The 13,526-nt window shown below is 34.5% G+C and overlaps 1 protein-coding gene across 3 annotated transcripts in view; it reads right to left on the bottom strand.

Annotated features, from left to right (window-relative positions):
* Positions 1-13,526, bottom strand: part of TOP2B (DNA topoisomerase II beta) — a 68,369-nt gene that overhangs the window by 53,454 nt on the left and 1,389 nt on the right. The window lies entirely within an intron of this gene.

Raw genomic sequence — 13,526 nt, 5'->3', positions numbered from 1 at the left:
TCCAAGGACACTTCAAAAAGTTCTTGGAAAAATGGAATCAAAAGATAAAAATAAAAAATATAAATTTTATTTCTCAACAAAAGCTCCATAAAGGTCAAGACACTTTTATAAGTGATGATATCAGCCATTTAGCTCAACTCTAAAGAACCGAGGGTCTTGGGAATTTCACCATGCCAATGCAGTCTTTTTACATTATCGACTGAAAAAAATAAGTGCCTTTAAAAGATTTAAGATTAGTAAACAAAAAAAGTCAGAAAGAGCGAAATCAGGATTATAAGATGGATGCCTAATTATTTATCATCAAAACTCTCATAAAATTGCTCGTTTGATGGAAGGAATGAGCAGGAGTACTGTCATGATGGAGAAGGACTCTGGTGAAGCTTTCCTGGGGATTTTTCTGTTAAAACTTTACCTAACTTACTCAAAACACTCTCATAATAAGCAGATGTTATCGTTCTTTGGCCCTTCATAAAGTCAACAAGCAAAATGCTTTGAGCATCCTAAAAAACTGTTGTCAAGACCTTTGCTCTTGACCTGTCTGGTTTTGCTTTGATTGGACCACTTCCACCTCTTAGTAGCCATTGCTTTGATTGTGCTTTGTCTTTAGGATTATGCTGGTAAAGCCCTGTTTCATTTCCCGCTACAATTCTTTGAATAAATGCGTCAGGATCTTGATCCCATTTGTTTAAAATTTCCATTAAAACCTTTGCTCTTGTCTGCAGCTGATCTAGGCACAATGGTTTTGACACTCATTGAGTGGAAAGTCTGTGAATCTTTAATTTTTCATATAGAATTGTGGAAGCTGAAACAACTGAGACATCTATGGTGTTGGCTATTGTTTCTGCTGTTAATCATTGGTCCTCTTAAATAAAGGCATGAACATGATTAATCTTTTCCTCACAAATTGATGTAGATGGTCTGCTGCTGCAGGCTTCATCTTTAACATCATCTGGTCTCTTCTTAAAAGAAGTTATCCATTTGTAAACTGCTCATTTATTTGAGGCATTGGCCCTGTAAACATATTGTAAAAATCAGTGATTTCACCATTCTTCCATCTAAGCTTCTTCATAAACTTGATGTTTGCTCTTGCTTCAATTTTAGCATAATTCATATTGCTCTGACAGGGACTCTTTTCCAAATGATGTCTTATCCTTCTTAGTACCTCAAACAAGATTTTGTTCAGACATGTTATAACAAGTTAGTACAAGTTTATTTTGATACAAAAAAATTTTGAAATCCATGCATAGTTTTCTCATAATACACATTTTCCATGAACTTTTTGAAGACTGTTTGTATATAGACAAATATGGCACCTTCTAGTATTGTAATACAGTAATAGAGATCACTTATAGTATAGAATTTTTTAAAGCATAAAAAATAATTCCAAATCTGTGTTAAAATATACACAATATAAAAAGAGGTAAAGTATCATCAAAAACAAAGCAGGGGAGGGAAGAGGTGAAAAAAAGGAAGAGTTTTCATATATAATTGAAGTTACTAATTTAAAATTTATTTTTATCACTTGAAGATATGTTATGTAATTGCAAGGTAAAGTCAAGGAAAATATGTAGAATATACACAAAGAGAAACTAGAAGAAAATCAAAACATGTCACTAAAAAAAAAATCAATGAAACACAAAAGAAGGCAGCAAGGGAGGAAAGATGGACAAAAAAGCTGTTAGACATATAAAAACAAAAATCAAAATGGCAATAGTGAGTCCATGTCAATAATTACTTTAAATATAAATTGGGCCAGGTGCGGTGGCTCACATCTGTAATTCCAGCACTTTGGGAGACCGAGGTGGGCAGATCACTTAAGGTCAGGAGTTAGAGACCAGCATGGCCGATATGGTAAAACGCCATCTCTACTAAAAATACAAAAATTAGCCAGGCATGGTGGCAGGCACCTGTAATCCCAGCTACTTGGGAGGCTGAGGCAGAAGAATCACTTGAACCTGAGGCAGAGGTTGCAGTGAGCCAAGATTGTGTCACTGTACTCCAGCCTGGACAACAGAGGGAGACTCCGTCTCAAAATAAAAAAGGATTAAGTGCCCAAATAAAAGACATAGATTGGCCAATGGAATAAAAAAATAAGTTCCAACTATAGGTTGTTTACAAGACACCTGCTTCAGATCCAAAGATGCACAAAGGCTACAAATAAAAGGATGGAAAAAGATATTCCATAAAACTGGAATCTGAAGAGAGTGACCATACTTATATCAGACAACAAAGACTTTCAGACAAAACTGTCACAAGAGACAGAGTAGGACATTATATAATGATAAAAGGGCCAATTCACCAGTAAGATATGCATCTAACACTACAGTTCCCAAATTTATGAGCAAACACTGACAGAAGTGAAGGGAGAGAGAAACCAACACAATAATAGTAGGAGACTTCACTAGCCCACATTCGGTTATGGATAGAACAACCACACAGAAGATCAATAAACACACAAAGAACTTGAACAACACTACACACCAATTGGACCTAACAGACATACTCAGAACACTCCAATCAACAGCAGAATACACATTCTTTTGAACTGCAGTTGAAACATTCTCCAACATAGACCACATGTTACGTGACAAAACAAGTCTTAACAAACTTAAGAAGACTGTAATCATATAAGGTATATTTTCCATCGACAATGGAATTAAACTAGAAATCAGCAGAAGGAAAACAGTAAAATCCACAAATAAGTGGAAGTTAAACAACTCACTCATACAACCAATGGGTGAGAGATGAAATCACAAGCGAATTTAGAAAATATAAGAAGACAAATGAAAACAAAAACACAATAGACCAATATTTATGTAATGCGGCTAAAACAGTATTATACCTAACATTAACAATCAGTAAAGATCTCGAATTAACAACCTAACTTTAGACCCTTTCAAAGAACTAGGAAAAGAGAAACTAAACCAAATTAATGAAGGGAAATAAAGATTAAAACAAAGATAAATAAAATAGAGAATAGAAAAACAATGAGGAAAAAAAATCAATGAAACCAAGAGTTTGTTTTTTGAAAAAAATTAACAAAACTGACAAACCCTTAGCTAGATTACATAAGAAAAAAAAGAGATAATCAAATAACTAAAATTAGAAACGAAAGGGGACATCATAATTGATGTCACAGAAATAAAGATTATAAAAGACTTACACGAACACATATATGGCAACAGATAAGATAATCTAGAAGAAATGAATACATTCCAAACATATAATCTACCAAGATTGAATCATGAATAAAAAATCTCAACAGCCCTATAACAAATAAGAAGATGAAACAGTAATCAAAAACTTCCCAACAAAGAAAAGCCCAGTACCAGATGCATTCACTTGAAAATTCTACCCAATAATCAAAGAAGAATTAACTCTTCAAACTCTTACCAAAAAATGAAGGGCAGGGAATACTTCCAGAATCATTGTATGAAGCCAGCATTTCTCTGATACAAAAACTAGAAGACAGAACAAGAGGACTACAGAACAATACCCCTGATGAAGACTGATGCAAAAAATCCCCCCCAAAATACTGGCAAACTCAATTCAATAGCACTTTTTTTTTTTAAGAGAGGGTCTCATTTTGTTGCCCAGGCTGGAGTGCAGTGGCATGATGATGGCTCACTGCAGCCTCAACCTCCCAGGCTCAAGTGATCCTCCCACCCCAGCACACCCACCCTCCTCCTCAATACCCCACAACCCCTGCTCCAAGTAGGTAGTACTGCAACTGTGTGCCTCCACACCTGGCTAATTTTAAAATTTTTTCTAGAGATAAGGTTTTACCATATTGTCCAGGATGGTCTTAAACTCCTGGCCACAAGCGATTCTCCTACATTGGCCTCCCAGAGTGCTGGGATTACAGGCAGGAGCCACCATGCCTGACCCAACAGCACATTAAAAGGATTACACACAATAAGCAAATGGGATTTATACCTGAAATGCAAGGATGTTTCCAAATATGAAAACAAATCATTGTACTATACTATATTAACAAAATGAATGGCAAAAACCACATTATCATCTCAATTGACGTGCAAAAAGCACTTGACAAAATTCAACACACCTTCCTGATAAAAACACATAACAAACTAGAAATAGAAAGAAAACACCTCAATATAATAAAAGCGATACACAAAAACCAACAGCTAACGGCACACATACTGGTGAAAGACTAAATCCTTTCCTCTAAGAACAAGAGGAACAAGGCAAGGATGCCCAATATCGCCAATCTTCAAGATAGTATTAGAAGTCACAATCAGAGCAATTAAGACAAGAAAAGGAAATAAAAGGCATAGAAATTGGAAAAGAAGTAGAATTATGCTCACAAATCGCATAATCTTATAGTAGATAACCCAAAAGATTCCACAGAACAACTATTACAACTAATAAATGATTTCAGCAAGTTGCAGGATACAAAAATTAGTTATGTTTTTATGCAGTAACCATGACCAATCAAAAAAGGAAATTATGAAAACAATCCCATTTACTACAGCATCAAAAAGGATAAACTACCACAGAGTAAACTTAACCAAGGAGATGAGAATAATGTCAAAATACAAAACATTGTTAAAAGAAACGAAAAAAAGATACCAACAAATGGAAGAGCATTCCATTCTCATGGATTTAAAAATTTTAAATATTGTTAAAATGTCCAAACTATCCAAAATGATCTAGAGATTCAATGCCATTCCTACCAAAATCCCAATGGTATTTTTTGCAGAAATACAAAAAAAAATCTAAAATTCATATGGAATCTCAAGAGGACCCCTACAGCTAAATCAGCCTTTAATCTGAAGAAAAAGCTAAAGGCTTCACACCTCCTGATTTCAAAACCTGATTTTACTACAGAACAACAGAAATCTAAAACAGTGTGGCACTGGCATACAGACAGAAGAGAGAGTACAGAAATAAACCCTTACATAAAAGGCCAAATGATTTTTCACAAGAATGCCAAGACTACACATTGGGGAAAGGACAGTCTCTTCAACAAATGGTGCCGGGAAAACTGGATAACAAGCAAAAGAAAGAAGTTGGACTCTCATGCCACATACAGAAATTAACATAGATTAATGACCTAAAAGTAACACCTAAAACTCTGAAACTCCTAGAAGGAAACATAAAGGAAAACCTTTGAGACAGTGGATTTGGCAATGATTTCATGGATATGGCACCAAAATCACAGGCAACAAAAGCAAAACTAGACAAACAGGACATCAAACTTAAAAATTTCTGTGCACCAAAGAAAACAACTGACAGAGTGAAAAGGCAGCATATGGAATGCAGAAAATATCTGTAAACCATCAAATGGTTAATATCCAAAATAGATAAGGAGCTTCTATAACTCAACAATAACAAAATAACCCCATTCAAATGGATAAAGGATTTCAACAGACAATTCTCCAAATAAGATATGCAAATGGTCCACAGCATATGAAAAGATAATCAACATTACTAATAACAGAAAAGCAAATCAAAACCACAATAAGACATCACCTCACACCTATTAAGACAGCCATCAGAAAATAAGTGTTGGTAAAGATGTGGAGAAACTGGAACACTTCTACACTGTTGTGAGAATATAAAATGCTAGAAAAATGCTATAGCCATTATGGAAATAGTATTGAGGTTCCTCAAAAAATTAAAAATAGAATTACTATATGATCCAGCAATCCCACTTTTGGGTATATATCCAAAAGAATTCGAAGCAAAATCTCAAAGAGATATTTGCACACCCATGTTCATCACGGTATTATTCATAATAGCCAAAAGGCAAGGCAACCCAAATGTTCACTGATGTATGAATGGATTTTTAAAATGTGGTATATAGATACAATGGAGTATTATGCAGCCTCAAAAAACATGGAAATCTTGTCATGTGCTATAACATGGATGAACCTCAAGGATATTATACTAAACAAAATAAGCCAGTCACAAAGGACAAATACTGTATGATTATTATCATATAAAGTATCTACAGTAATCAAAATCATAGAAACAGAAAGTAGAAAGGTGGTTAACCAAGGGCTGGGGGGAGTGGGAATTAGTGTTTAGTAGATATAGTTTCAGTTTTGGAAAACGAAATACTTCTAGAGATCTGTTGCTTAACAATGTAAATATATTTAACACTACTGGACTCTACACTTAATGGCTAAGATAGTAAATTTAATGTTATATGTTTTTTACAACAAAAAAATTGAACATGTGAAATGTAGGTGACTTTGTCTAATACTATTTGTAATTTTCTCTAGGAAGAACATAGAAATACTGTAAAATAAGTGTGACGAATGTGTGACAATACACTTTTTTCTAAGTATATATGACAAGTATTGAGGAAAGAAAAAGAGATACCATTCTGTTTAAAGTCAGGAAAAGCCTTAAGGGATACATATTATTTATAGAATACAATGGAAGTCATTTGCAGATATTTCAAATCAACTCCCAATTATAATATCAAATAACTTATAAAATCTGACATGGGCATGGTGCCATAGGCCTGTAGTCCCAGCTCCTCTGGAGTCTGAGACCGGAGGATCAATCCCCTAAGCCCAGGAATTTGAGACCAGCCTGGGTGATAGCAAGCCTCCATCACAAAAATAAATAAATAAATAAATAAAAAACAAACAAAGAAAAAACCCTTAATATAAACTCTTAAACTTGGACATTTCAATGAATAAATAAGTTTATAATTACTATACTAAAAATAATTGGTGTTAATCTTTTATTGCTCTAGCTTTTATAGAAAATTTATATTAGTAAAGATAGTCAAGTATTTTTAAATTAGTAGTTTATCAAAATGGCATTGCTTAGTGGGCATTACAAAAGAGTATATATAAAACATGAGCCCATTTTTGTCAGAAAAAAATTATGCATAATATATACATGCGTAGGAAAAAATGTGAAATATGCCCAACAGAATATCAATAAAAATTATCTATAGAGTAGAAATACATGCCATTTTTTATCTTTTCTACACGTTCTCTAATTTTCTACAATGAATGCATAAAGAAATATGTTAAAGACTTATTAACCTATGTATGTGAAAACATAATTAAGCTAGAATAAAACTGAAGGTTTCTTTTCCTAGAGGCAATGTTTACACCTATTTATTACTTCTGCAACCCCAACTTTCTCACTAGAGGCTATGCAAAAACAAAATCAAAATACACAAATAAGATTGGCAGCCTTGGCAGAGTAGAAAGTAGAAATTAACACTAGAATCCAATTTGTCTTTTACGTTCCCATTCTCAACAAATGGTAATTTACATTGCTCACTGGCTCACTAGTGGCAAACACAGGAGGGTTCTCCCCTGAGACTTTTATATGTTTTTGTAACAGAAACCTGAAATAATAGTCTTTCAACTCCTGTTTATCAGCAGAAAGTTGTCCCCTGAGCAATGTCCAAGTCACTAAAAATCAAAATCTGGGGTTAGGGGAGAGAGGGCAACTTACCCAGTTAATAGGATGATCCCATCCCTAGAACAGGTATGCATATTTAATACAAACCACCTTTGGCGTTAGAAGAGAGAAGCTAAATGAGAAACCTATTCTGCACCTTCTCCCTTGCTGTTATCATCCCTATCTCTATCTCTTAAAAAAAATGTCACCCTGGGTAGCTCTTCAGTTTTAACACTTTTGCTGACAATATTCAGAAAAGAGAACAGGAAATTGCCTTGAACAACCACAAACTAGCAAACTCATATCTGTATGTTTATAAAAGCACCTCAACTCTACAGATCATAAAAAAGAGTGATGTATATTTGACACATGCAGGCTAACAGAATTATGCTCAATTTAGACCCAGAAGAGTCTTTTGATTTTACCTTTTCTTATTCTTATATGTTTATAGTAATAAGATATCATGTTCTATAGCAATTGCTCCCAGTACTCCGCACTGAATAAAAATTAACAACATGCCTTTAAAAATAATAATTCACCGGCCAGGCGCACTGGCTCATGCCTATAATCCCAGCACTTTGTAAGGCTGAGGCGGGCGGATCACGAGGTCAGGAGATCCAGACCATCCTAACACGGTGAAACCCCGTCTCTACTAAAAAATACAAAAAATTAGCCGGGCATGGAGGCGGGCGCCTGTAGTCCCAGCTACTCGGGAGGCTGAGGCAGGAGAATAGCGAGAACCCGGGAGGCGGAGCTTGCAGTGAGCCAAGATCGCACCACTGCAAAAGCGAAACTCCCTCTCAAAAAAAAAAAAAAATTATATATATATATATATATATATATATATATTTATTATTATTATTATTGTTATTTACCAAGAGCATTTTGAATAAATCTGCATTGAGACTAACGACTGAAAACTTGTTTATTTGTAATTTATTTCCCTGCCTTAATTTATGTGAACAAATTACCAAACTACTGATAGTAATAAACAATGCCAGCATCCAATTAAATTGGAATCTAAAAAATCAAGGCTACATTTTCATTCTCATAAAGAAAATATAAGTGTAAACTAATCACCATATTAAATTTCCTACACATATCTAAAAGTTGTTTTAATTCTATTCTTTTTCATTTATAAATATGACGATAACATCATTGACTTTTTCTGAATTTCAAAAGTCAGCTGCCAAATTAAACAAAGCATTTGGGGAAAATTTAAAATTATAACAAAAATATCAAAATAAATATATAGACCATATATTTTAAATATTAACCTATCTTATGGTACTTTTGCAATATTGCTAATGCCAAATAAAAAAATATATTTAATACGAATCAAAGATTTGATCTTTTTCGATAACATTTCTCAATCATCAGAAGAAAATGGAAAACATTCCAGTAAAACTTTGTATTTTTCAGAACGACTATACACCAAGATCATTCTGCAAAACAAAACAAAACAAAAGATTCTTCAATGGACAAAGTTGTCACCTGAAATACAGCAATTTGGCAGAAGCACCCAGTTTGTTTTTCTGAGGGAGAATGAATTGCTGACAAAGAGGGTAAAGGAGATGGTTTGCCAGTTGGTACTAAAAAAGAACTGAGCCACTCATTCACATAATCGACACAGAAAGCTCACCATCAGCAGGCCAACAAGAGTGGAAGTGGGGGCTGGCAGCCTAGCAACGAGCCCCTTCTTCTACCTTCTTCTGTACAATCCCCTCAGACTTAACACTAACCTTTTATAACGTCTCCTCTCTCTTTTCCCCCTCAAGGCTGCCATCCCATGATGTTCATTCTAACCATATTTCACCTATATGTAAATGGAGAGGCCATGTTCTCTACCCACCATTAATGAAGCAAAAAGCAACAAATTGTCCCCCATCTATGCTCCTTCAGAAATACCCTTCTAAACAAAGGGGCAAGGAAGAGATAAGAGATACTTAAGACAGTAACAAATGCTTAGACTTCGACTATGAAAATAAATAAGTATTTTCATTCCCTTTATTATAGAGAAAGCCTATCACTGGATTAAAAAAGAAGGGAGAATGTATGTGTGAACCCATCTGGGAGCTACTATGTGCCAAGCACTACGATAATCTTAATTAATCCTTTTATAGTATCTCCATGAAATAGACAGTTATAATTCCCTTTGTACAGATGAGATAACTAAGGTTGGGATAAGTGTTTTCCCAAAGCTAACAAAACTAGTACTTGAAAAAGGTGAATTATGAAACTAGATGATCTGATTTCACAGCCCATACTCTTAGCATTATGCTATACTAGATACACATATTCTGAAAAGGAAATATACTTCTTAGCTTTTTGTATGAAAGTAAAAGGTTAGTAGAAAAAGACAGGTATATCCCAGATGTCTCCTTATTCTGTCATATCAGAGTATAAAAGATGAGTTGTTTTGTCTTTCAATGTTTTTAAAGTTGAAGGCTGTGTAAATGTTAAGAACACTGAGTCTGGTTTAAATTCCACCTGTGCCTTAACCACGTGCCTAAGAATTTGTTACCTAATCTCTAAACCCGTTTCCTTCTCTGCAAGTAGGAATAACTATAGCTACTTCAACTTTTCGTTAAAATGGGGTTCTATATGTGTTAATATTTTTAAAAATTCAAGAAGTTTATTTTTTAAAGTGTACTCAGTAAAATGCAATTGTTGCCACCACCTAACCAACAAATCTGGGATTACAGGTGAACATACTTCGATTCAGAAAAATTAAGTTTATTTAAAAAGTGCCTAAATACTGCTATATCATGTACTTGAGAATGTATCTAAAAAACACTGCTACTCAAACTCTTGTCCTACTAATGATAGAAGACTTTTTAGGAAGCATGTTAATCATCCAATTTGTTAATAACTGAGACTGGATTACGTATCCAGATCTTTGTTCAACACTATAAAGGACATAAACAAGGAAAATACATGCTCTCTAACTTCAGAAGTTTGTAATATTGTTAAGGCAAAGTTATCATGCATGAAAGTTACATAAAAAATAAAGACTTCTGTTTCATGATTCATGAGAGTATCAAACATTCCATGAAAGAAAAAGATGAGTATAAACTGGAAAACAATAATGTGATAAGCCTATGAGCTAGCTCTGAAGAGCAGTTAAGAGTTAGACTAGTAAAGACAAATGAAAAAGTAATTCCAGATGGAAGGCAAATATGTAAAGACAAAGTAACAAAAACAAGCATAACTTGTACAGGGGACAGTGAAGAGATAAATCTAACTATGGAGACTATAATAAATTTCATTGGAAAGGATATAGTTTATGAAAGTCTGGCTCAGCAATTTAGACTCGCAACAGTAAACCACTAAAGCAAGGTTCTTAAAACAAATATTTAAACAATATTTAAATACACAGTAATGTTTAGAGATATTCACAGTCCAAAAAATGTAAGTTATAAATTTCAAAAAATTTTACCTTTGAGAAAACTACAATGTTATTTGTGGTTATACAGTTTTTCAAAAACAGACTTAACTGTTAGAGATAAATACTGAAATATTTACAGAGAAAGTGATAGAATTCTACGATTTGCTCTGCTTCAAAAGAATGAGAAGGGATAAAGTGGGTCTTCTTATGTTGATTTTTTTTTTTTTTTTTTTTTTTTGAGATGGAGTTTCACTCCTGATGCCCAGGCTGGAGTGCAATGGCGTGATCTCGGCTCACCGCAACCTCCACCTCCCAGGTTCAAGTGATTCTCCTGCCTCAGCCTCCCGAGTTGCTGGGATTACAAGCATGCGCCACCACCCCAGCTAATTTTGTATTTTTAGTAGAGACGGGGTTTCTCCATGTTGGTCAGGTTGGTCTTGAACTCCTGACCTCAGGTGATCCGCCTGCCTTGGCCTCCCAAATTTCTGGGATTACAGGCGTGAGCCACCGTGCCCAGCAGGTTGGTAGTTATTGAAGCTTAAGGCTAAATAGAGGGAAGTTTGTTATACTACTCTGGTTACCACTTTTTGAGATGCTTAACATTTTCCATTAAAAAATTTTTTTAATCTACCAAGTTAGAATATTGTTGGGAAAAAGATCAAGTCATATAACTATATTCTAATATTTCCACAAATGTATTTGCCACAATCACTTATGATACAAGACTGACAGAATGAACCAGACTATTACTATCTACTAATCAAAGCTCTACAAAGAATTAATTCAAGAAACCCTAATGGCTTAAGAGAAGCCTTTGTAACTGCTATACATTTTAAATCAAAATAGTTTTGCCACATTTATATTTTTCACTTTTTTTATTATAAAAAATTTGGTTGAGATACTACTACAAATCAAACACAAACCAAATGAATTATTAAAATAAGTTAATGCCAGTCCTAAAACCACTTGGTTTTGTAGTTTCAGATATTGAAAGGCAAATTTTCATGCAATGACATTAACAACACATGCTGGCATGCATCCCAACAGTAGTTAATATCAGCAACACATGGCATACAACTCCTCACCCAGAAGAAAGAAATCGGGGCTAATTCTATTTTTATTTCTTCCTGTTATCCACAAGCAGATGGCAACAGAACACTAGCTTCAATAAAGCAGACAAAGTTACGTTTCTCAAAATAGATGACCACTGCAGTAAAGCCCCAACTCGTGCAAAGGAAAAATTAATTTGCTTTTACCCCACCTAAAAGATATTTTATGTAAAAGCAACTGCAATCTATTATTTGAGTGTGCATTTCTTGAAGTTCACCAATAATAACAAACATTCATTAAGCCCAGCACTGTGCTACATACGTTATCTCATTTCATTCTCAATGCAATCTTATTTGACAGATAAAAAAACAAGCTTAGAAAGGTTAGGTTCCTTGGGAAAAGTCCAACTAAATGTGTTGGAGAGACAGTATCTGAACCTACATCAGCCTGACGTCAAAGCCCATAACTACCTCACTATATTGCCTCCCATAAAATCAAACCAGTCTATATGATCAATGATTTATATTATGGACATAAAGATGCTCATATAACTTTAGAGTAAGTATCAACTCTTAAAGAAGACTTATAGGAGTGATTATCTTTTTAATAAACTTCTAATTCCATAAGATATACTCTACAAATAAAAGGCTAAGTGATCGTCACTTTATTTTACTGCATTTCCCATATTTTCCATAATCCTCTTTATGATGAAAATTCCTTTAATCAATAAGTCAATTTCAGTTTCAAATGGATTTTTCTATCTCGAATGAGATCTTCCAAGTTTTGCTAAATTTATTAGCAATGAGTTTCCTATGGAGCTTGAAAGAAATAAATTGTCATTTAATTATCTACAAAATTATATAACAGTTAATTAAGGTACTGCTATCAATGTTAAAGCCAACAATCCACTATGGAGCAAAATGTTTACCATTATAGAACCAGAGGTCTTCAGAGGAAACACCAATCAGGCCTCAACACTTTCAAATAGAGAATGAGAACTTACAATACCATTTGGCTAAGTCAATTTTCCGATGTCTGATTTTAGTGACAGGGGTAAAAGCCATTAATTCTGAAAGTCGTTCTTTTGCATGTATGTGTCCATCTCCTCCTTCCTCTCACATACCTGCTACTTTAAGTCCACATGGACCACTAACTTAGTATCTGACATTTTCTCTCCTGGATCTAGTCCCTTCATACTTTCATTCTACATCATTGGAGTAATATACAACATTCAGAGAATTTCAACAATAAGAGCGTGGCAAGTTGTTTTGCAATGTACCCTGGCACGCAAATGTAAGTGATTAAAATGTTTTGCTGCTCTAACACCCTTTTTATAAGAAGCAGTTGTCAGTATAGCACAAATTGCTATTCAACTCACCTAAACCTCACCCAAACAAAGAGAAAATGAATTAAGTAACAAAAATGCCTGTATGAAACCGAAACCTCCCTTGAGGTGTTTAAAACAGGGACGGAGGAACAGACCGTCGAAAGTCCAGAAAAATGTAACACTTTTTACTTTTCTCCGAAATACCGAGGTTTTCTGTATAGGAAATGACCCTGGTCTGAACTCTACGCTGAGCAAGTGAAATGCCGGTGAATTATCGATCTGTCGTGGGAATCCGGTCTCCCTTCCTCCTTTCGCTGCAGCTACTTCTACTTTCCAGCAGGAGCTGAGCGTCGAAATCCTTTA

This window comes from Hylobates moloch, unplaced genomic scaffold (assembly GCF_009828535.3).
Source record: "Hylobates moloch isolate HMO894 unplaced genomic scaffold, HMol_V3 SCAFFOLD_8, whole genome shotgun sequence".
NCBI classification, from domain to species: domain Eukaryota; kingdom Metazoa; phylum Chordata; class Mammalia; order Primates; family Hylobatidae; genus Hylobates; species Hylobates moloch.
The sequence above is the reverse complement of the archived record's forward strand: the minus strand, read 5'-3'. Positions and strand labels throughout refer to the sequence as shown.